Here is a 24,069-nt window from a genome sequence, read left to right as displayed (position 1 = left end):
TCTTGGAGCAAATTTTCTCCTTGCATTCGTATACAAATATCGAATCAATGTAAATACAGCGTTTTTGGAATTTCTCTTCCACAGCTTTCTTAAACTAAACTTATTCTTATGGCGGAAACTAGAGTTCCCACGTTCATAGCGGTTTTTCTACTCGGTTCAGTGAGTACACTTCCTATCATTCATGTTCAATAATTCTGTTACACCTTGTATAGCTTCCCGGAGACCGGTATTATATTATATATCTCGCTAGCATTACACAAATAGAATACTCAAGGATTCTAAATTCGATCTCGCGACTCAGAATCCAACAGTGTTTCTACAGGCAACGTAACATTCGAGCACGAAGTAGTAAAACGCTATAACAAACGTGAAATAGCTCGGAAGCCATACAGTCTGGGCGGTCGTTCAAAAACGGACCGCCCATTGGACCCACCTTCCACCTTAGTAGCAATAGATCTCCCGAAAACCGTCGGCAAAACAAAGGGAACGAAAGTAGAAAGAGTAATATATTAGAGGTTACGAAAAACAATTTCGCCGGCGATACGAGTGAAAAACTGTTGAACCCGTCGAGCAGCGTTTCTATTCGCGAGTGTTCACAGAACTTAAATTTCATTTCTAATTTGACCGTTTGAGTCTCGAGCGGCGCGATGGCGCTTCTCTGTTACGTCGTCCAAAAGTGCCAGCCTATCGGTTCGCAGAATCAGATGAAGCTTATTTCTTTTCCTTCTAATTATTCATTTTTATTTTTGTTATTATACTAAGTCTAAGAAAATGTTACATAAAAGATATGTTGAAAGTTTCAGTTCAAGTTATTATGTATACATAAAGTATATCGAAGTGTATTTAGATTGTTTCACTTTCATATTTAATTACGGAATAATAACCGGTGCGTAAAATCGCCGGTCAACAATGTGATAATAGAGACCTGAAATTTCAAAACTGAAAGAAAATACACGAATTAGTAATACTCAAAATTTCGGTTTAATATTATTGTGAACACGTGTAGATGCAATCTTGAGTTATCGAGGCATACAAAGTTCAACATAGAATATCATATTTTATAATTCTACGAAGGACTAATATATATAAAAAGGTAAGTTGCAGTCAAATTTATTCTAACCAGTTAACTGTGTTTGACGAGTATACGTCACGTAAAGCTCGACATGATACTAATTCTTTCAGCGATGAATTCTCTATTTTTCCACATAAACATGTAATTCTTGGACCTCACTACTAGCACTCTGACCAAATCAACTGCGGGGTTAAACGGTTAAACGGCGAGAATTATTCCGGTTAGAATGATCCCGTTGTGCACCGAGGAAACAAGTAAACGCGCGTGACGCGGTCTAATTATTTACGTTTTGAAGACGGACCGGAGTTTGCGCAGCCTCAAGATAATGGGGCCGGCTCGGTTAGCAAACGGTTGGGGAACTCTATGAAATTGAGCGAAGGCTGCGGCTCGCCAGCTGCGAACAGGACAAACTGTTTCCTAGACGGGAAACAAATCACACGCCTGGGAAATCAGGCGTGATTTAATTTCGCATTCTTTGCCAGACATCAAACTGGCATAATCGACTCGGCGATATTTCTCTCGCGTTGTTGCTGCGTAAGTACTCGCATGATTTATGACTGCGTTGATATATTTTCACGCTAAACCCACTGACTAGTTCAAAACGATTCATTTTTGATTCCTTCGTTACACTGCCTAAAGTGCCGCTCTATTGGTTCGTAGAATCAACTGAAGTTTACTTATTCGCTTCACTTCTAACGATTTAATTTTCTTCTTATCGCGTGCTTAGAAATGAAGGAACGATCGCGTTATTCACAATTTTTTAACGTAAAAGAGGAAAGCAATTCAGTTTCTGAACTGAAACGACAGGAGCGCGAGGTTTTCGCAAAGACTCGCGGCACTCGAGCGGTTAAAAGGATAACGGATGTTTCTCTGAGAAATTATTAAAGAAACTAACGCAGCGGTGTGCAGACTGAATTGAAAATCGATTACTCTCGAATGCACTCTTGGAGTTTCTACAGAGGAAATTCGTAAGTCAATTTAACTGGGTAGTTTTAGTGTTAAAGTCTGTGAATTTATTATAGAGCGTCGAGACATTTTCATTCCTAAACTGCCATTGTGTCTTTTACGCATCGATACTCTACAATAAATGTTTCAGATTCAAGGTACGGTTATTGTTGGAAGGTTAAACATTACAGTACAGTGTTCCGAGAAAAAGGCACAGTGAAATACGGAGTGCGGTTGTTTCAGATGATAAACGATCCCCTTAAAACGATGAGAAATGGTAGCGACTGTCCAGGAATTAAAAGAGAAACTCGCGTGACACGGGGTTGAAGGGTTATCCGGCGACACGTAAATATGACGAAGAACGGATGCTCGTAACGTAAACAGAGCTCCGTCAAGCAAGGCTTGTTTCAGTTCCAGGTAAGCCGAGAAAAGAGCATCTTTTCTTCTGAACCGGGGGGGGATACAGGTGAGCAGACAACGAGCTGAATGGGTCGGGGGAGAACGCCGGCGAAGGAAATAAGGGAAGAAAGGAAAGAAAGGCGACTCTCTAAGAGACTTGTCTTCGAGAATGTTTTCAATTTCCTCGGTTCTTATATCATTCACCGGGCCCCTCTTCCTCTAAATAGGACAGTTTCGTCTCGAACGGCTCCGGTCTCGTTGGATTTATCGTTCCTCAATGAAATATTCCTCCGGACCAAACATTCTCGTGATTAATTTTCTTTTCCCCGGGCGGGACGAGTGCTCGACAATTCCCGCGCAACAACGTGCACGCCATTAAAAGTTGCTTCATTTTCGGATAACGGTGCACAACGGATCTCATTTTATTCTGTCTGCGCCGCGGGCGCGACGCTCGCCGGCGCTGCCCTTCGTTATACGTCGGACGTTTAATTGTATCGAATAAACAGTAATGATCGGCGAGCTTTTCGTACGTTAGGCGTACGGTGCCTAAGAAAATTCGGATATTCGGATTAAGAAGATTGAAAGTTAACACGTTGCCACGGAAATTTCTCATGTTTTGCTTATGAACTGTATTGATTTTTTAAATAAAACATTGAGTTATATTCACGTTTTTCATTAATTTTAGATATTTTTATATCGTTTCCTGGTGTTTTCGGTGCTTTGTAACATATACAGCTATTTCTGACCATGTATCCGTTAAAAATATTTTGTTAGAAAAATTAACGTACCACATGTGGTACACGTATACTGAACTTGTTAACCTTTTGCACTTCGGAAGTTTCTCATTGGACATAATATTTTCTAACGAGATGCAGACATTTTGTGAAATCAACTTGTTGTACAAAATTTAATGTGATGTATCAAACGTTAGAATTCCGCTTTGTGAAATCAGTAGAGCAAAATATACAAAATAGAAAAAATATAATATTAAAACATTTGATTGAGTTGTATTGTTATTATTGCGCTTTTACCTTAGGCAGCATTATTTATAATATAGAAATATTTTCGAATAATCGTCGTTTAATTGAACCATAGTCATTCGATTTGGTGGATCACCGGTGACCCCTATGAATTCAACGTGTTAACAACGTGTGAACAGCGAATGGACGATGACAGTTAAATAGATTGGAAGTGATACAAGTTAGAAATAATTTAAATTATGAATCGAAATTAAATTTATTAAATTCAAAATTTCAGTGTCTCCGCTTTGATGAAATTCCTCGTGTACAGTTTAATTCGTCTAAGGCACACACGCACTAGAATACACGTTTCAGCGAGAAATTTCTGTTCCAATTAATTTGAAAAGACGAAGAAGTGCGGGCACGCGAGAATGCATAATATTTGAACGACGCGTTAAACCTTTCCCGCGGCTGTGCATTAAATTCCATTGAAATTTGAGTTTCGCCATATATTTTTTTAAACGCTTACACGTGTGCGCTGCGCGAGTGCACACGTTTTCGCGGCGCAGTCGTAACGTGCAAGTTGTTCATTGTAAGTTCAACGGAGAATCCAAAGCGCGGCCTCGCAAGCTGCGTCACGGGTCGCCTCGCGGGGCAGTAGACAAAAGAGAAACAGATCGCATTTTCTAGCCGGGGAATGAAAACTACTCATTTTTCCCCTGCAGAAAGACACTGCGCCGTGACAGTCTCATTGAAAGTTTGAAACTGTGCGTTTAAAAACAGATGAGTTTCCAAGTCGAGGGAAAGAAGTTGAAAAGTAAACCGCCTCAGGAGATCCTAATATTTAACGCGAAAATATGGCGGCTGAAGCGACGCGCCGCGAATGAATAAATATATACGACGTAATACCTTTTTTAAATGTTACAAGTAACTGTGTTGTTAACGCGACGAGGGAAATTAACGAAATTCGTCGAGAATATTAAGTATAGAATTTGCACTGGATGTCTGAATTATTCTAGTTTCTCTTGAAAGTAAACGAAAGTAATTTTAAAGTAAATAATTTGTACGGACTGTTTTAAACTTCTTCCAAATACTGAGTATAGAATTCGTGATTCGTCGACGAATGTATTATTGATGCATAACTAAATGATATTTCCATATCAAGCGCAATGCTTGTCGAATCAGTGCATGTTTAACGTAATTCCTACTATATTGTTGTTTGAATGAATTATTCAGCTGGTTAATTATTTTAGATGAATATTTATGTGAGACAATTTCGGTGATCAACAGATCTTTCAAATGGAGATTCAGTAGTCTTCGTTAATTCGGATTAATCGTAGAAAGGTATCGAAGAAAATAAAAATCTTATGGTTCTACATCTGGTTTAGAATCCAGATTTGTACTATTTCCAAATTTTATTTTCTTCGATACCTTTCTATGGTTCACATAAAAATCTTATGGTTCTACGTCTGGTTTAGAATCCAGTTTGGTAATTATCTTTCCAAATGATTTGTACTATTTCCAAATTTTATGTGATCAGAACACTTCAGGACAGTTTCGTGAAACAAATTTTGAAAGACGAGCAGCCTGCTCTCGAACATTCGCGCGGATCGATTGTACAAGGAAATAACCAGGCACGATCACGATGGATGATGGGGGAATGTAGACTGTGTGTCTAAAAGCAACAGGATAAATGGCGGCCGCTGCAGTTCGAGGAAACGTTTAAAAATGTGGAGTTACAGGGAAGACATGGCAACTTAATGGCACGGGTTAGACCAATCATGGAACCTTCCGAACACAATACTTAATAACCCTTTGCACTCGAGAGGCGACTCTCAGTCGTCATTTGATTTGATGCAGTGAAATTAGAAAATTTGATATTTAATATTGAACTATGTGTAATGCATCGGTGCGTGAAATGTTGGGATAACAAAGCTTTCTCAATTTACTTGTTATTTCTCTTTGAATTCGTTTGAAGAAACATCGTTTTTGTCTGGTTAGAAAATGTTAAGTATTTCTAACGAAATACTTCCGAGTGCAAAGCGAAATTCCTAGAGAAAATGAAAAATGCTATAACATTTCTTCGATCATTTATTTCCCTTCTTCGTACAAAATTTAGATGTGTGGAGAATCTGATAATTTTAGGGTGGTTTCTTTAAGATTTATTAAAATATTTAATCCTTTGCACTCGAGGGCCTTTTAGTCGCCATTTGCTTTGACCCAATAAAATCAAATTTAAAATTCAATATTAAATTTTATTTAATGTATCGAAATAAAATAGTTCTGTTACTTAATTTATGCAGGGTATTTCTTTACGTCAGTTGTAAAAGATATAATGAATATTTGTTGAGAAAAATATTCTCTAGTGCAAAGGGTTAACATTATAACCGGTGCGATATTGGAGCCTACAGAGTTCAAAGGGTTAAGTCAGGAATAGACATCACAATTGATTTTTGCCATGTTTAACCTCTTGCCTTACAATAACACGTGAGACTCGCGGTGAAGAGTTTGAACAGAATTTAACAAACAAATATTACTCGCTTCTTAACAATTCAAATGAACTATTATTCTTCCGTTATCAATTACTACACTTTAAAGATGGACGCAGAATACGACACTAAAGTGAACGTTAAAAAATAAGAAGTTTCCGAGTGTGCTTCATATTCGAACACCATTGAATAAGTAACACCGAAGAACGTGAAAATACGAGAAAGGTTTACAGTCCACTGAAATCATACTCAAATTTTCTAATTTCAACTCCGACGTTTCAGTCCGATATCCAACAATTTACGCTGCGCTACGGAAGGGCAAGCATCACCTTTGAAAAAACATCCGGCGGGACAAGGTTTCAAAACCCAGGAAACGTTTCCCACGGTTTCGGATCGCCGCGTGTGTTCCATGAAAATAAACAAATGTCGAATAGATAAAAGTAATATCAGTCATGCTACGAAAATATATGGAACGAAGGTGCACTACGATACGAAATGCAAATGGAACGACTGATAATACAAAACTAATTAACGGTAGTATTAACTCTTCGCTAAAACTGTACAGTTGAACATTTAGTATTTTAAATTAGACTTTGTACTGCTATGTGAAATATTTGAGTAAAATAGCTTTGTCGCTCAATTTATCCGTGAATTATCGTTAAATTAGTTTCAAACCATGTCGGCTGTATCTCGTTGGAAAATATTGAACATTTCCTGTGCAAAAACTTTCGACTGCAAAGGGTTAATAGAGACAATTAGCCTAAACGCTCGAGAAGAAAAGATAATTTGAAACTATGTGGCGGTTGACACTTCCTGGAACTCCACATTAACCTCTATCTAATTAAATCTAATTAAAGTGCTCAATCGTGTATCGTTCAAAACCTCACAAACGCAACATTACAATGATTCCTACATTATGTCACACGGAACAGTAAAAAGTTCAAATAAACAATGAAAACATTTGAAGCATAAGAATCGCCACGTTTCTCCAGCGGAATTTATTAGCTTAGTAATTGACTTCTACACAGAAAAGTCTGTAACATCCCACGGAGTTCGTTAAACTGTACATTAAGGTAACCCGACGAATCATCCAAGAGAACGATTCGCTGGATCCGACGGTTAATTCGGCAAAGGGATTCGTCTGAAAAGCGTCATTTAGGAAAACGTCGTTTAAGTCCTTATTCTTTGCGTCCCGTTATTCCGAATCGGATTAAAACTTGGAGCGCTGCGTATAATTGATCTAATTCCCGAGGAACCATTGAACGCGCAGCCGTAATTGGAAAGTTCGGCCGGCCGTTTCGTTTGCCTAATAAGTATTGAAATCCCCATTAAATTTCGGACAAGCAGCTCCAACCTGGGAGCACTCGGATCTCAGTAATCATTGATCTGAAACACAGAGCAGCAAATTCGCGGCAAGAATTCAAATATTAACGCCGGAAATGTACACACCGGCATTCCGTGCATGTAGGCCACGTTTCCTCGTCTACGGCCGAGCTATATTTATTGTTAGCGGAGGAGGCGAGGTTTATGCACGCCCCAAATGTTTCCGCCCGATACAAATGTCAAACATCTAAACTCGAATGGCGCTACGACTTGTTAGCTCGTCTCGTTAGGTCGTCCCAAAAGATTTTTTGCGTTTCCTTTGTACACAATAGATCCTCGGCGCTTTGTTTCGTATCGTGTTACCGAATTATGCACGAGACAGTCGTGCATTGATTCATTTACTCCCTTTAACCGTTTGCGGACGGATGTCGTCGTCTCGGTGAGATGAAATGTTCAGATTTGGAAGACTGAGTCGTGGAAAAATGATCTAATTAGTCGAACAGCAAGAGATCACGTAGTTTTCTCTTTTTCTATTAACACTAGAACTACTGTGCCAGTCAAGATGACTGGTTTCAGTTTTTCTGCTTCGCAATTATTGATATCTTCGAAGCATTGAATATTCGAAATGATTTTGAAAATAGTTTCACTTGAATACTGTAATGAATGTCTGAAGAAACCGAAAATAATCTGTTGTTACAGTATTCGTAGCGATTACATTTGAATCGTATCAAATGCTCGGTAGTTCTAGTGTTAATTAAGCAATTGATGTGTAATTTAGCTTCATATGTTGAAGGTTTTGTATATTTCGAAGAATCTTTAAAAGAGGATTAGTTTTCGGGAAAATTAATTGTACCATGTTTCCGATTCTGTTAGATCAAACATGGGACAGCATATCTCGTGAGAATAATCGATTCGTATTAATGCTCGCGATTCTTCAAATTCTCTCAGGTTTATCGATCGGTGAGTATTTTAATTATTTTATAGATGTGTAATTTATTATTAAATGGACCGAGATGGTTCGATTTCGAAGTGATTTTCAGAAATTATCGAAGTTGCTTTCATAATACGCAAACTGAATGGCGAGTTAGTTGAAATCTTTGAAAAATAAGAAAAATTAGAAGGCAGTTGAACTGTTCGTTGTAACATCGGAGTAACCAGGAGAAATAAGTTAACACGTTGAATACCATGGGGTCACCGGTGACCCTCGACCAAATCGAATTACTATAGTTCACTCAATGAAACGATTATATGAAAACATTTCTATATTGTAAATAATGCTACATAATACAGTGACATTCAACTATATGAACGTGGAATAGTAATAATAATGTAATAATAATAGTAATAATAATAAAATAATAATGCAATTCGATCAAATGATTTAATATTATATTTTTTCCATTCGGCGTATTTTTCTCTGTGAAATCGTGCAGCATTAATAAACAAAAGTATCGAGAACTATTTATTAGAAACGATATAAAAACATTCTGCAAAATGCCCGAGATACTTGAAATATGTATTAGGTAACAGTGAAATTTAATAGAGATTTATAATTACTGATATAGGTGTTCCTTTTATTTTCTAAAATGTTTCACAAGCAACAACTTCAGCGCAACATACAAATTCTTGTTTTCGAAGCCTTTGCATCGTTCCGTGTAACAATAACGACCACACAGTTTTAGCCTGTAGGAATTTCAATTATCCGAGCTCCAGTAATTTTCATTGCGTTATCCAAAATAATTATAATTACTTCGTTCTAATTACTTCATTAGCCAGCGGTTATCGACCGGCATCGTAATCAAACTCCTGATTATATCGAAAAAGGGTTGCGCGATTTAAATGATAGTTTTAAAAACGCAAAATTTCTCATCATTTGAAAGAATATTATTCTTTTTTTTATCCAGTCGAAGTAAATATTACTTTGCTATATTTATTTTTCATCGCGACACATCAAGTCTCTGGTAAAAAAGAAAATCAGATCAGGAAATGTATTCAGTCTAATTATTTACTCAAGAGGTTAAATAAGACCTCACATTTTTATAGAAACTTTTAATGTATTCCTACTTATATAAAAATCGCAGCGAATGGTATTTTAGCTAATTTCGTTGTACTTTGTAGATGCAATCAAATATGTACACAACACTTAATAAAAAAACATTAGATTTATTCCAGGACTGCAAATACAAAAGTGATGAACGAAAAGTCACGAAAAAAATACGAGAAATACTCTGATCGTTGGAAAGAAAATTTAGAAAATTTCTCAAAAGTTTCCGACTCGTTTTGCATTAGGATTATCTTAATATTTCCTATTCGAAGTTGATGCAAAAAGATTGTTCCAACAGAGAGAGACCGATGCGCGATACTATTTGCACTTTCCAATCCGTGGTACGCCAAACCTGCAGTGCCATAGAGTTTACCATTGTATCGTGCTGCGGTCAAACACTGTCGCTTTGCACGAGTCCCATGACAGTCGCACACAGGCTACAATTATCGTTTAAACAGTCATATCAAATAAAGCTGCATAGCTGTTCATGCGATAATAATATTAGCCCGCGACACACAAAATGTCCGTTTCGTTCGGCTATAGCAAATATATCTGAATTATTTATCGTTGTAGCTTCATTAGTATTAGATCGAATGAATTTATCGCATTTTACCTTAAGCGTTAATACATGTAATATCCTAATATGCGCGTCATTAGTACCAGTTCCTTTCAACTTGATCTATAAAATGTATCAGTACAAATATTTCAATATATTCAGAAAGAAAAGTTTGATTATAAACGACTCGTATATTAATTAACTCAAACTATTACATTTCGTTACACTATTATCTATTTACTTAACTTATTAAACATTGTTGTTCAAAGCCAATCTTGCATATTAACCCTTTGAACTCTAGGCTCCAATATCGCACCAGTTACGATATTAAATATTTTGAATCTTAAAGAAACTACCCTAAAATTATTTTTCACCAGATCCAAATTTTGTACTAAAAAGGAATGTGCATTTCTCACTTTCACTAGGAATACCATAAAAATTAGTCGCAGTTGCTGATAGATGACAAAACAACCTAAGGGTTGAAATTGTTTTCGAGCAATTCAGAGGCGTCGATCATTAATGACCACGACAGTTAACCTGTTAATCGAAACATTTAAACAAACGTTCCAATGCTGTCTTGTAAGTATATTTGTTTTTCTTTGAGGAAAATGTTCTTGACAAATTCCGCCGGTGCAATACGACTTAACAGGTCGGACGAAGATGGAAATGCCAGGTTCGAGAAAGCACATTTCTCTTCTGCTGCGTGTTCGGATATTTCCAAGCACCGCGGCACAGAACGCATTTTCAGTGGAAAGCGTTTCGGAATGAAAAATTGTTATATCCCTTTGTCGCCTCTGAATTTCTGCTGTTTCCAGTTAGCGTTTGTGAAGAAAGTCCGCGCAATGAAAAACGCAATATCCCATGCATCAAATAACCCGGCTGAAATTTTCGCATCCCGCCGCGAACGAAAGTTATTGTCGAAGAGTAACGGTATTTATTATTATTTATGCGTTGCTATGCAATTCTTTTTCAGCTCGAATTGGAAAGGAACTCTTACTGGGAATTCAAAGTATACAAAAATTCTTTAACGAATGCAAGGAACACCGAAATCGATTTAGTCGTAATTATGAAGGTATTCTATTATCAACGCTTGAACTTTTTCTAATAAACCAATTTTATACGCGAAATAAAGAGAAACCTGGAAATTTCTTGATTTTACTCTGTTTTTATGAATATTCAAAGTAAAATCTCTTGAGCAATACTGAATATTCAATGATATCTTAATATTTAGGTAAAATAACGCGAAAAAATGATTTATGTAGAAAAGTGTAGTTTCATTTTTAGGTGCAATTTCACTTTGTTATTGCATCATGTTTACGAAAAAACTGGTGTTGTAGCATGATAAAGCTTGTCAAATAGTGTAAAGATCCTCTTTACGGTTTTCTTCCAACTTCAACAGCAAGAAAGTTATAGCTTGCCCTAGTTACTACATAGATACACCCTGTGTACACCGGTAACCTTGTTATATAATTTTTGTTACCAACAAAAATATATCCATGCCGTTTAAACAGCCAATAAAATATTCTTAAGGTTTTGAAAGTGGTTGCTAAATACTTTGCTCGTGCAAACTTCCTAAAAGTTGCATGAATTTTTATAGTTCACTCCAGCACTCTACCTCAAGATAAAATTTAACGTATATTTCTCTAATAAAAGACCATAATCGTTGCATAACAATTTGTTTTTCGATCTAATTCACTCGGAGAGAGTCTAGGTCTTGAAAATACGCATTCGCCGCATATGCACTTTCGCCGGCAATCCGCCGGAGATCATAAAACCGATGGAAGTTGTAGAAAAATCACGATTGTTCGTTCATCTGTGCAATAAAACTGCCAACGAACTCCGCGGAATCGAATAACCTGGCTGCTCCTACCGGCGATAATTCACCCCTAACCCGTTGGTGTAAATGAAAAACGTCAATAATGACTTTTGGCCGTCGTAGATCTTAACGGTGCAATATGTTTCTCCATCGGGGGTTCATGAAGCTGCAGAAATAATTCACGTGCATGCGTTGCTCCCCTCGCTTCCCAATATTCCCGTGTAAATCATTGCTCAACAACGTTCGATCCATCATAAACTCTGATGAAAATCGGATTCTCGTATATTTTTTAAGTTTCCGACACGGAGAATTCGCGAAAATCCATTCTATAAGGGACGGTCTTCTAGAAGAATATAAAACTGGTAACAATCGACGCTCGTAACTTCAGAGAAACATTCACGCAGATCGATCACCTACTGCTTTGCATAAATAATTTTCACTACATATAATCGTATTGTTTCACTGTATTCACATGAAAGATTGAAACGGAAAATTATTAAAGATTGAATCGTTAAAATGATATATTCCAAAGTAAGATGTACCAATTGGAGATAAGTCATTTTGATGCTAGTTTCAGCGTTAAGAAATGAAAAGTTACGCCACATGCAAGAAACGCCGATCAGTTATGCGCCGAATTGCACGTTCGACGATTTTTAAGATCAGAATCGAATTCACTTCCACTCGGGCCGTCGAATTCCTCGAGTTCCACGCCGACGTTGGCGTGCTTACGCAGTTATCACCGGGAAGAATTATACTACGTAGCATTCTAACTGCTGCGCCGCGAACGCCTATAATAAGGTCGTTAGGGGGAAGCGAAGCGGAAATAATCAGTTCATGTAATCAGGACGACTGATCTCGAAATCCCAGAATTGTAAGCGTCGATATGTGAAATTGGGTGCGATTGGATCCGACTAGAAGACGGGAGGATGGTCGGGCGTTAGCAGACGCTGATGGAGTATCGACATATTCTAATGGCCACAGGAATAGCCGCTGTAATCGGATTGGACGTTTGTGTGTCACCTGATACAGTTAACCCTTCGCGGACGAGAATTTTTCCAACCAGCAGAAACTCCTTCCGTACAACGTTTAATTATACATCGGAATTTTAACCCTTTGCGCTCGGAAGCTTTTCGCTGGAAATATTCGACATTTTCCGACGAGACGTAGACGACATTGTTTGAAACTAAGTTGACGATCATTCACAGATAAGTTATGCAACGAAGCTATTTTATTCAAATATTTCACATAGCAATACAAAGTTTAATACAAAATGTGACCGAGTCACCTGTCGAGTGCAAAGGGTTAAATATCGTGGAAAAAAGGAACGTATCAAGCTTTTATCATTTGAATCATTAAATTATTCATTCGGTTTTGGATGTGATAGCTCGATACCGTTACGGTATCTAATGATTTTCCTGTAGATAAGAAGCTTGTATATAGTGTTAACACGACAGAGACCTAATAAATTCTCGGTGTAATTTGCGATTAACTGTACTGGTAGATTAATTATCATTTCTTCTCAGCTTATTCTCTACTAGTTCCACTTCCTAATTTATATTTTCGATCACTGATTTGTTGTTCGTCGATGCGGTCACGTGTAACCAATCAAAACTGTAAAAGTGTGAACTAGAGAGACTAACTGTGCATCAATGCGCAAGTATTGTCTACGGGAAACATTGTTGTTCCGTTTCATCCTATTGTTACGTTTAATATATATGATCACCGATTACAATGACATTTCAATTATTCGAATAACTGAAGCGACGGCATGTTTAAATGATCCAAGGATGTTCTGATGGATAAATGGGTAATTAGTAAACATCCGATTTTACGCGTTCGTAGCATATGTAACTGTCTGAAATTCAATACGCGCGTAGGGGGGATTAATAAAACTTAATGAGGTTCGCGTTTTATTCGAAATCCGGCGAAATCCTTAATAAGGTATACGAAATTTCCATTGGCTCGTAATTTCTATAAATTAGCGCGCGAATCTACGCCTGTGCACACGTACGCGGCTAATAATAATTAGTGCACGATTATTCGGTAATATTCAATTCTGTGTTAACGCGATTACCGCGCTGTATCGTTATCCCCTTATTTCATTCTGAATACGTAATCGCCTATCGTGTTTCTTCGATTATAAAAATTCAACGGTTCTACCGTTAACGATCGATTGGGAATAGAAAAATCGTTGCCAATTCTGTCTACGTTTACCTCAAAGGTTAACGATTGATAATAGAAAAGTAAATAGTAATTTATATTCCAAACACGAAGATATATCATTGAAGTTTTTCAATTTCGTCGAAAATTTTCGTCACGAGCCACGGTATTGTAGGTCAAGGGATTAACCCTTTGAGCTCTGTAGGCTCCAATTGTAATATTGAATATTTTAATGAATCAAAGAAACTACCCTAAAATTATTCGATTTTCCACACATCCAAATTTTGTACTGAGAAGGGAAATACAAGATTAAAGGAATGTTATAGCATTTTTCATTTTCATTAGAGATACTATAAAAATTAGTTGCAGTTGCTGCTAGATTAAACAACCTGGAGTGCTAAGGGTTAAAAAATGACTGAAAAAGGTGACGATCAAAAGAACATCGCCATATGATGGTGAAAATCTCATATCCATACTAAAATAAATTAATGTATCATTCGTATTTCATTATTTATACACTGGTGTAGTTTAAAATCCTCTTCATTCAACATTTGAAGATCATGTTGTATATCGTTGAACTTGACTTGAACATTTAAACACTATAGGAAACAATGCAGATTTACCTTCCTTAATTTCCATAGATTAAATAATTTATATTGTCGAAGTAGACGAAACTCTATTGTAATCGAGGGTTAATTATGACGAAAGTCGCGGAAACCGTTGCTACGGAGAAGTAAGCGATATTATATCCGAAGCGTGAAATATTTTCGTTGCAGTCGAAGCATTGAATTATTAAGATCAGTTGAAATGCCATAGCAACGGATGGTAGACGTACCCTTTGTACCCTCCTAGTCAAAGGTAGTGCACTCTTCGGAAGTGGTGCAGAATTTTTGATAAGGTTGAGTGTATTCGGGGCATAAAGAGACGTATGTCATCGTTATCTAATATAGGGATGTATTTACTGGAAAGTTGCCCAAAATAAATGAATCTGACATTCCGCGATATTTGGATGTTCATAGAGTTATCGGTGCTATATCTAAGGTATTCCGAACAAAATTTTGTAACTGCGCCCGCGTTTGTGTCTATTTACCTGCCTATTGCTAAGGAATCATTCGCTATCTAGGCTGAGGAATTTAGCTGAATTTTTCATTTTTTCAAGTTTTCTATTGGTTTTCTCAATTCTTGGTATCTTTTATCACTAATTTCCTATTCATCGGTATTATTATAGAATAATATTATAATCGATATTATTACTATCAATGCAATTAATAATAAGTATTATTATAAGTAATGACTATTACTATTAATGATTGACTACAATAAATTACTAATATTGACTACTAACTACAATATATTAATCATATTGACTATTCTTACAAATTAATTGTACTATTATTAATAATATCATGCATAAGCTATAATAAATTACAAATATTGTCCATTGACTATAATAAGTAACATTGCCCATTGACTATAATAAATTAATACTGACTATTACCACTAAAAACCAATTGTATCAACATTAACAATACTATCGCACAATTAACTCTTACACATAATCAACCAAAACTAAAAAGACGTCTCACTAATCATCAAGTCATCTCATTGCTCACTAGAAGTTTCCGTTTTCCCGTGAGGAAGATGATATCAGACCGAAGACCTCCATGGGTGCTTTACGACTCCCCGACGTAGGAATGCGTCCGATGCCAACAATAAGAGGCCCGTCGAAAAAGATGGGAAGAGCGTGACTCACCGGTTTCGCTTATAGTCGGGAATCGATATCTCGATTCCAGGACGTTCGGAGATAATTGCGCTCGTTAAAGGCACGAGAAATTTTATCGATTCCTCTGTTCTCAAACGTAATCGTCCATTCACGCCGCTTAATCACCGGTTCCGTGCTCGCTGATCTCCGATCGACAATTAACGTGGCTCACGAGAGCAGAAAATAAAATAATTTCTAACCTACATTCCCCACGCCCGCCGTCTGAAAGTGTTCAGCGCTCGACGGCGATCAACGAATTCGAACTTATTTTATATAATTCTATATAGATCGACGTTTTCGAATGCACGGGGAATTTCTCTGCCGGATGCGAGGATATCTATTCCATCGATCGCGCGCACTGAAATTAGAATATTTCGATGATTCATGTGTTTCCTACAATTTGAAATACTTATTCGACCTATTTCTTTGTTCCCCCGTTTCCGTTCTGTTTCCGTTCATTGTATTCGGAGAATATTGACCCTTTGCACTCGAGAGGCGCCCTTCGCTCGATTTGATTTAACCCAACGAAATTAGAAAATTTCAAATTCAGTATTAAATTTTCTATAATCTAACGCACGGAACATCGAAATAAAATAGTTTCGTCACGTAGTTTATGCAAGGTATTTAATTATAAAAAATACCATTGATATTTCATCAGAAAATAAAGAATACTTACTCCGGAAAATATTCTCGCAAAGGGTTAATGTTCCACTTTTCTCGTTGTGTAAATAAATGAATTGACGTACAAGAGGGTACTTTACTATTCGTCATTGTCAATGAAATTAGTTAATGTAATTGATTGTATTAGATAGGAACTAATGTAGTTAAGCAATTTCTTCATCGCAGTTTCTTTACACTATAATACTCGTTCTGCACTAGTCTCGATGTTCGTCCCAGTATCTTATTAGGGCATTTTTATTCGTGTTGACATAGATTTGATCAAGACACATCCATCGATGGTTGAACTAGATCCGATTGCGTGTAGAGACAGCCGTTAGTTACTTGGTTCAGCGACCTGAAATTTTAATCCGCGTCTCTATACGTTTGCGCTCTTGTTTCTTTCGCGTTCTACTGACGAGAGAAAGAATTACGGGTGCCTTCCACTACAGGGAAGTTGCGAGAACCTTCGATCCTTTAACTGTAGAATTTAGTTCGAAAAATCTCTCATTGCGCGCAATAAAATCAAACAATGAAATGTATTGTTGTCAAACGCAGGGTAAACACACCTACAATACATTCTAACGAAGTGAAACGGATACAATTTTCACGTATATCTGGAAAAATAAATAATCCATCGTTGAAACAACTATTTGAGTTTTAAAATACCGTGTATACTTGTCAAACGCAATTAACTGGTTAATTAAGTTCTACAAGAGAAATGGAACGAACGGAGTAGCAGTGAACATACCGAGAATGTAACATACAAATCTCACTTAAATATATTCAATATTCAATAAAAAATCAAGAATCCCATATGCACAATGCTGCAACATAAATTCAGTACACATTCTGTGAAATGTATTAAGATGATCCAAGATTCATGAAGATGATCTACAAGATTCCGAGGATTCTTGCATAAAATTTTCAAAGCGAAATGGATTAACCTAATTGTAAAATGATGGATACCCATGCCACGAGCCTCGCAGTTGCTAATGACCCTCGCAAGGTTGACGCAACTTTGGGAATAAATTAGAAGAAAGGAAAGAAAGGAATAGGATTGCTGTTTTCAACGATAATTCACGAACGACGACCGAAAATCCTCGACGCTGAAAGCCACGAGACGAATTTAACCACAGGGGATCCTATTTTTCGACCCCAGCCAAGACGAGAAGTCATTAAACAATAATGCCAGGGATATGGGTCGACTTGGTCGATAAACCGACCGTGCATTTGCCATGGAGAGCTAGTAGAAGCTTGAAATAATGGATACCCGGTGCCGCGTGATATCTTCTATCAAACGCGATAGAAATTATTTCCAGCTTATGCCGTGCAAACACGTTTCAATGTACGAATAATACCAACGGTTGACAACTTTCTTTTCTTCAAGAAATGAACGCTTTTGCCTCGCATTAGCGGGAAACAAAGGGAATGTAGAAGCGTCGTTTTTCTTTAGAAATCGGAGAAGTTGCGGAAAAGGTTAGCTTCCACTGAAGTTGGTAACCGATTCTGTTTGCGTATCTACTTATACCGAGTAAAATCTGTAGACTGTGTTTTCGAAAGTTACGAGGAACGAGGTTACTGTTGAGTTAACGGTAGAATGAAGGATGTTTCTTCTGTTGGATTAATTAATTTGTAATTAAATTCTTGAACACTTGATCGAGTACCTGTTACTGTGTATAGTATTTGGTAAGTTTCATTTGTACACTTTCTTTTTATTTAGAGACGAGCATTATGTCGAATGTGATTATTTATTGTGATTTGATTAGATGATGGTTATTTGATATTGGTAACTTTATTGTGATTAGTTCATTTATTAGTGAAGATTAGAGGAATTTTGGACAGGTTTTCTTGTATTTGTAGATTTAGGTATGTATGAAAGTTTAATGTTTACCAGTATAGTGTTTGCTAGAATATGCGGAGATCAAGTTAAGATTAGTTAATTAAATTAGATTAGTAGAATGAATATTAAAATTGTATGATCGTCGAGAGAAATGAAGTCTAGGATGGTACTTACAGGCAATGATGCGGATGGCAGTGACGCTATGTTTGGTGTTTCATATGAGAACATGAGATGAGCCCAGGAATCATGCAGTTAGATGAAATACCTAAACACAGAAATAACAGATGAATTAAAAACAATCCTGCAAAAGACACGATTAAAACTGAATTCAACATTTTCATCGACAATGCGGTTAAGACGATTTTTTGATGTTTCCCGATTTTCCCAAATTTCACTGGAATAAATAATATTCCTGTTAGTTATCAAAGTATTTACTCGTTTCCTCTAGATCAGAAATCCTCCTTCCACAGCTTCTAAATACGTCGTATAATACTTTCAGAAGCCGAAGCATTAGTTTTCTCAATTTTCCTTTTCCAAGCTCAACCGCATTCGCTTCCGAGCGACTAAAGTTATACTCGCCGCGATATCGCAGTGCAAGGCGATAAACCAACGCGAAACAGAATTTTCAATTGAACGCGAATTATCGACGGAATCGCACCTGCCGAAGATTTTCGAGCGTCCGTACATACGGCGACGAAATTAATCGAATTGATCAGGCGTTTAAACGTTGGCCGCACACGGCCCCAATTGCAAACTGTGACGGACGTCCGAGCGAAAGCAGAGTGTGCGCCGAATGTACGTTTCGATAATGACGCGTGTCACCGTGCGATATATTAATATCGAACGAGACACGGGCTAAATCATCGGCGGATCGACAAATGAACGTTCGCGTCAGGGCAGAACGAGCGTATGACAAATAGCCGACCTGTTGTACCCGGGGCGGGCTGGTCGGAATCGAACACGTGCACGGACGCCGTTCGACTAATCGTTCCAGATGCGATCCAGATACGAACGGGCAAATATGGAACGACGATCGTTCATCACTTGAGACAATGAAAATTTGCCGCCCGTCGAACTACCGTGAGTATAGCTTTTACGCTGACAGACGTAAACAAGCTGATTTAAAATTACAGTGACGAATCGGAACACGGTGCTCCGTCGATGACACTCCAACCTAGACGAACAGTTTTCGTGGATTCATAAACAGAAATGTCATCGAAAATGTAGCATAAGGAATTTCGAAAATCTTAATTATAGAAATAACAAGCGTTTAACGCGAGAACGTTTGAACGTTTGAACGTCTGAAAATAAGTAGATTCAACTGTATATATAATTAAATAATCGAGAAAATTGTAGGATACTTATTAGATAATAGATTTCTATTTAGCATCTCCCGAGGTCATCACGTGATAGATTGAAGATTAATTCGATCGAATTTTCAGAAGCTTTCGGGCGATAACTCGATAAACGAAACAATCCTGGTTACGGAGTTCAAACGCTGAACGTTCCGGGAGCGTTTGAAAAATCTTCCGCGCGATTGATCAGCGCGGGAGCACGCTGTACAAGTTCCTGGAAAGATTAATCACTTCCAAAGTTCCGCGTACTAAGAGGATGATGAACGCTCTGTCGCCGGTCGTTTTACGGTCGTCTTTTCCTCGGTCGCGGGAGCACTGGAAACTACGGGGTGGAAATTTTACTACAAAAATTAGTCCGTTCAACGGAAGAGACGCAGGAATGACGGTGAGCGCGGTTAACCTCGCGAGGAAAGATTACCGCTTCCGCGGAGTCATTTCGTCGTAACTACAAACAGGTGGCCCCTTTCAAAGTTATTGGCCTTTTACAACATTACGCGATCGTCGCTCGCCTCTGGACTAAATCCGAAAAATCGAGTTCTCACGTAAGGAAAGTTGAAGGTTAACACGTTCCTTGCCACGGAAATTTCGGTCATATTTTGCTTGCGAACTGTATTGATTTTTCAAATAAAATATTATGTTGTATTCAAGTTTTTTTTTCGATTTTAGATGTTTTGATATCGTTTCTTGATGTTTTCGGTGCTTTGTAACGTATAGCTATTCTTGACCATGTGACCCTTAAAAATATTTTATTACAAAAATTAACGTGTACCATATGTAACACATTAACAATGCGTTGCTAAGTAGTTACAAAATGATTTTCATTTGAAAAATAACGATTTCGTGCAGATCAGTTCCGTTTCTCTATTTAAAGAATATTATAGTAATGCGATTTAATTAACACTGAATCAACCGAGCAGTTAGATCGACTTTTTGAAATTCAATTACTTTGAATGATTTCGAACTTAATAATTTTGAACGCATCAGGATTGGGCCATTTTGACCCTTCTGATAATTCTAGTGTTAATAAAATGCATGCAATTTACATACAGTCCCCTATCAGTTCTCAGTCAACGACTTCGAATTAAAAACATCAAATTAATTATTAAATCGAGGATCAGTAACATTGGAGAACATTTCTAAAATATAAATGTACCATATAAGCAAATGTTCAACTCCGTGTCCCACTGTTCGTTCAATTTATATTCAAAAAATTAGATGGAACAGCGTCACAATTAACATAAACCAACGAGCAATGGTAAAGTAGCAATTATACAGGTTCTACATTTCGACATCGCCGGCGTAGCAGCCGGTGCACAGAATACAGCCACTCAGTCTCAATTTCGCGCGCGTTTACCTGCACGTCGGTATGCATCATTCAACATTATCGTTTCATCGATGGCCCGGCGTTATACGATAGCTTTATTTTACATACACTCGAGATTCGATAAAAATGTAAATGCGCCGGACATATTTATGCCGGCGAGGTGATCGCGTGAAAAATTTCTGCACCTTCCTGTTGTCAGGTATCCGGCTGTGCCCGAGAGGTCATGCATGTACAGCATCAATTACTTAGGTACGTCGAGCGTGGCGGGTAATCGAGTTGCGTCGTGTCGCTTCTTCAAAAGTCGTACATGAAAATTTACAGACTGACCGGATTTTCACCGGGTCGAGGCTTTTCAAGCTGAACGCGCGAGCTTGCGATTAACGTTTGGACTACTAGTCGAAGTGACTGGTTTCGATGCTTCCATTCGCTGTCATTGATATCTTGAAAGCGTTGAATATTCGAAATGATCGTATTATATGAAACGAATGTTATTTTAATCATTGTTTTACTTGAATTCATTGGATACAAGAAAATGTATTTTAATAATTATTTTATTTGAATTCATTAGGTATAGGAAGATTTATTTGAATAATTACTTGAATTCATTGGATACAAGAAAATTGATTTTAATAATTATTTTACTTGAATTCGTTAGGTATAGGAAGATTTATTTGAATAATTACCTGAATTCATTGGATATGAGAAAATTGATTTTAATGTAAGAAAGCCTAGTGTCCCTTACGTAATCGTAGCGCCATAAATTGCTTCGTTTCGCTAATTTGTAAAACAGTGAACTGCAACCTTGGGGAGCTGTGAGATTACATTTGATCGTCCTCGCTTTAAATTACACATTCGCTCGGATTCGCCGCAAACATTGACGTTCACAGCTAAACGAGAACGAATTGCCCAAAGCGAAGGGCCAGCGAACATTTGTTCGTTTAATGAATTAGCATCGGCCTGTCTCATCGTGTCGCATCAATCCCATTCAATTTTGGAAGGTCAGAAACGGATTAGATCGTTATTAGTTGCACTTCGAGCCGCACCACGTGGTACTAATCTAGATAATTGCAACGTTACACATGGAACGAACGTGCGGAGCCCGGCTACAAATCACGCCGCGTGTAACTGACAAATGAAACCGGCGACGTGAATCCTGAAAAGTTAGATTTACGCTGTAATTGAAAACAAGCATGGATTATTTCATTCGGATTGTGTCAATCACAAAAACAATAGGATTACATTCCAACGTCATCGGCCGTTCGTGAGCTTTTCGGCCAGTTACATCGACAAATGTCGAACGAGGATGAATTACTTTCATAAAACTTCATGAATAGTGAAATTCGTGGATTCACTTTACTTTATCCATCGTCTTGATTAATTTCGAACCAAATTTCTCTATTCGCGTTATTCCATTTTACTGAATTGAACGACTGAAAGCGTAGTAAAATATTAGAAATGAAATACGTTCGTGAAAATGAGAAAATTATTCTGTTCTCGATGTAACAGATTTATGAAGTAACTTACGACATTCAGTTCCGTACGGAGCCCTCATTATTTTCATCTAAGGGGTAGATCGTTAATTGATTAAATGAGTCATTTATACTGTTATGTAGTAGGTGTACGATATTTTGTTTTGACAGCAATCATTAATAACCTTCTTACGTGTTCGCTTCACTTATAGCAGAAGCGATCATTTAAATTAATAGAGTGACCGCGTTCTAAATTTCAGTTGCCCGAATTCCACTAAACTTTTATAAGTGAAACAGCAAGGTTGAAGTTAGTTTCCTGCAAGTATGGAAGATATACCGGAAATTACGAAATGCAGGCCATGGGATAACATAAGGGCGTCGACAAAATTAGTTCGACCAGTGATAAGAAGTTTGAAATTAACCACATTCTCCGACGCATCTTTTACATTCTAAGAAACGGCAGGCGAACTCCAGAACTTTCCGAATATTAAACTGCAAATTGTTTCCCTTCATTAACTTTAGTTCTCAAGGATTTTCCTTCGAAGTTCAAACAACGCCGGAATTTGACCAAAGCACGAATCAATTAACAGTAACGCGTGTCGTGCGAAATACTTTCATTCATCGAACGTGACGTTCTATTTTTCGAAAGTCTAATGATCCTCGAATAACGATGTTACAACTTATATTTCCCTTAAAACAATCAGGTGTAAAGTGGTTACCGAGGTACAGCATGATTTACGTTTCCCTTAAAACAATCAGGCGCACGGCGAGTGAGAGTAGCACACGGAAAATATTAATAACGTCCGCGAGTATGGTCGGACGTAAAACTAGTTCTGCTCGTAATGATCGAAAGCGGCTATAACGGCAGAAACTAGCGGATTTCTTCCCTGTAATACGAGTGTGTAATGTGTAGGGCCATAGGTCGCGTTCGAGGAAAAGAACTGCATTTCGTGGAAATGATTGAAACGTTGCGGCCAGTGACGAAAAGGAAAGGCAAACAAATGTAACTGTTGCGTGAAACTCGATACGAAGTGCACGCGATGCACAGAGCAGCAAAAACTTCGACCTTTCCACGGTTTCTTTTTCAGAAATTAACGTCACAGATTAAATAGCTGTTTCATGCGTTGGTTTTTGCTGACGCTTCTAATTTCGCTGTATTTATTTTACACTTTGCATGATTTAACATCAGATTCATGGAATGAGTGAATTTGACTTATAATGAGTTTTATAAACATTGCTAAGTGTTTGAGTTGATCTTGATTGATGCAGTTATGCGAATTTCTAAGGTCTAATTGAACGAACATCGATTTCTCTAAGGGCGATAGAACTGTAAATGTCAGACCTACATTTTGTTGTAATTATTGTATATATTATCGACGAACAGTCGAATAAATCAGTCAAATTCATTAGAAACGTATGAAAACGCCAACGAATTCGTAATGAATCAATACAATTGCAATGATTAACCGATACATGTCGTATAGTTTTAGCCGTCGATGATCCAGTTAAGTAGCGTTGACTTCTCGTGGCCACATCAGTAGCATTACCATGAACGTAATTAATCTTTTCATTCCGGACGCTGATCCTCCGATCAGAAATGTTCGACAACCGGAATATTACGCGCAAACGGTAACAGCGCTTGGCAAATTATCATTCACGCGAACAGAGGAATAGATTCAATTCTATCCTCGCGATTACATCCCCGAATAATATTCGCTATTGTATTATCACGCAAATTTAGTGAGCTACTGATTTCCTGATACGATTTCCCCTTTTGTGCGACGAGAAATAACAGACCGATACAGATTCACGGTTTTACGAACCATTCTCGATGAATACTGTATCTAGAAATATTACTCTGTTTAACCCTTTGAACTCTGTAGGCTCCAATATCGC

At 37.6% G+C, this 24,069-nt stretch overlaps 1 protein-coding gene across 14 annotated transcripts in view; it reads right to left on the bottom strand.

Moving 5' to 3' along the window:
• The window catches only part of LOC116424252 (uncharacterized), a 228,659-nt gene that overhangs the window by 158,324 nt on the left and 46,266 nt on the right, over positions 1–24,069 (bottom strand). For 3 of the 14 annotated variants that reach the window (XM_076367569.1, XM_031970421.2, XM_031970437.2), the window contains exon 2: positions 18,200–18,290. The exons of the other annotated variants lie outside the window; for them this stretch is intronic. The gene's annotated coding sequence lies outside the window, so the exon portion shown is untranslated. The remainder of the gene's footprint in view (positions 1–18,199; positions 18,291–24,069) is intronic. 14 annotated transcript variants of the gene reach the window in all.

This window comes from Nomia melanderi, chromosome 5 (assembly GCF_051020985.1).
Source record: "Nomia melanderi isolate GNS246 chromosome 5, iyNomMela1, whole genome shotgun sequence".
NCBI classification, from domain to species: Eukaryota; Metazoa; Arthropoda; class Insecta; order Hymenoptera; family Halictidae; genus Nomia; species Nomia melanderi.
The sequence above is the reverse complement of the archived record's forward strand: the minus strand, read 5'-3'. Positions and strand labels throughout refer to the sequence as shown.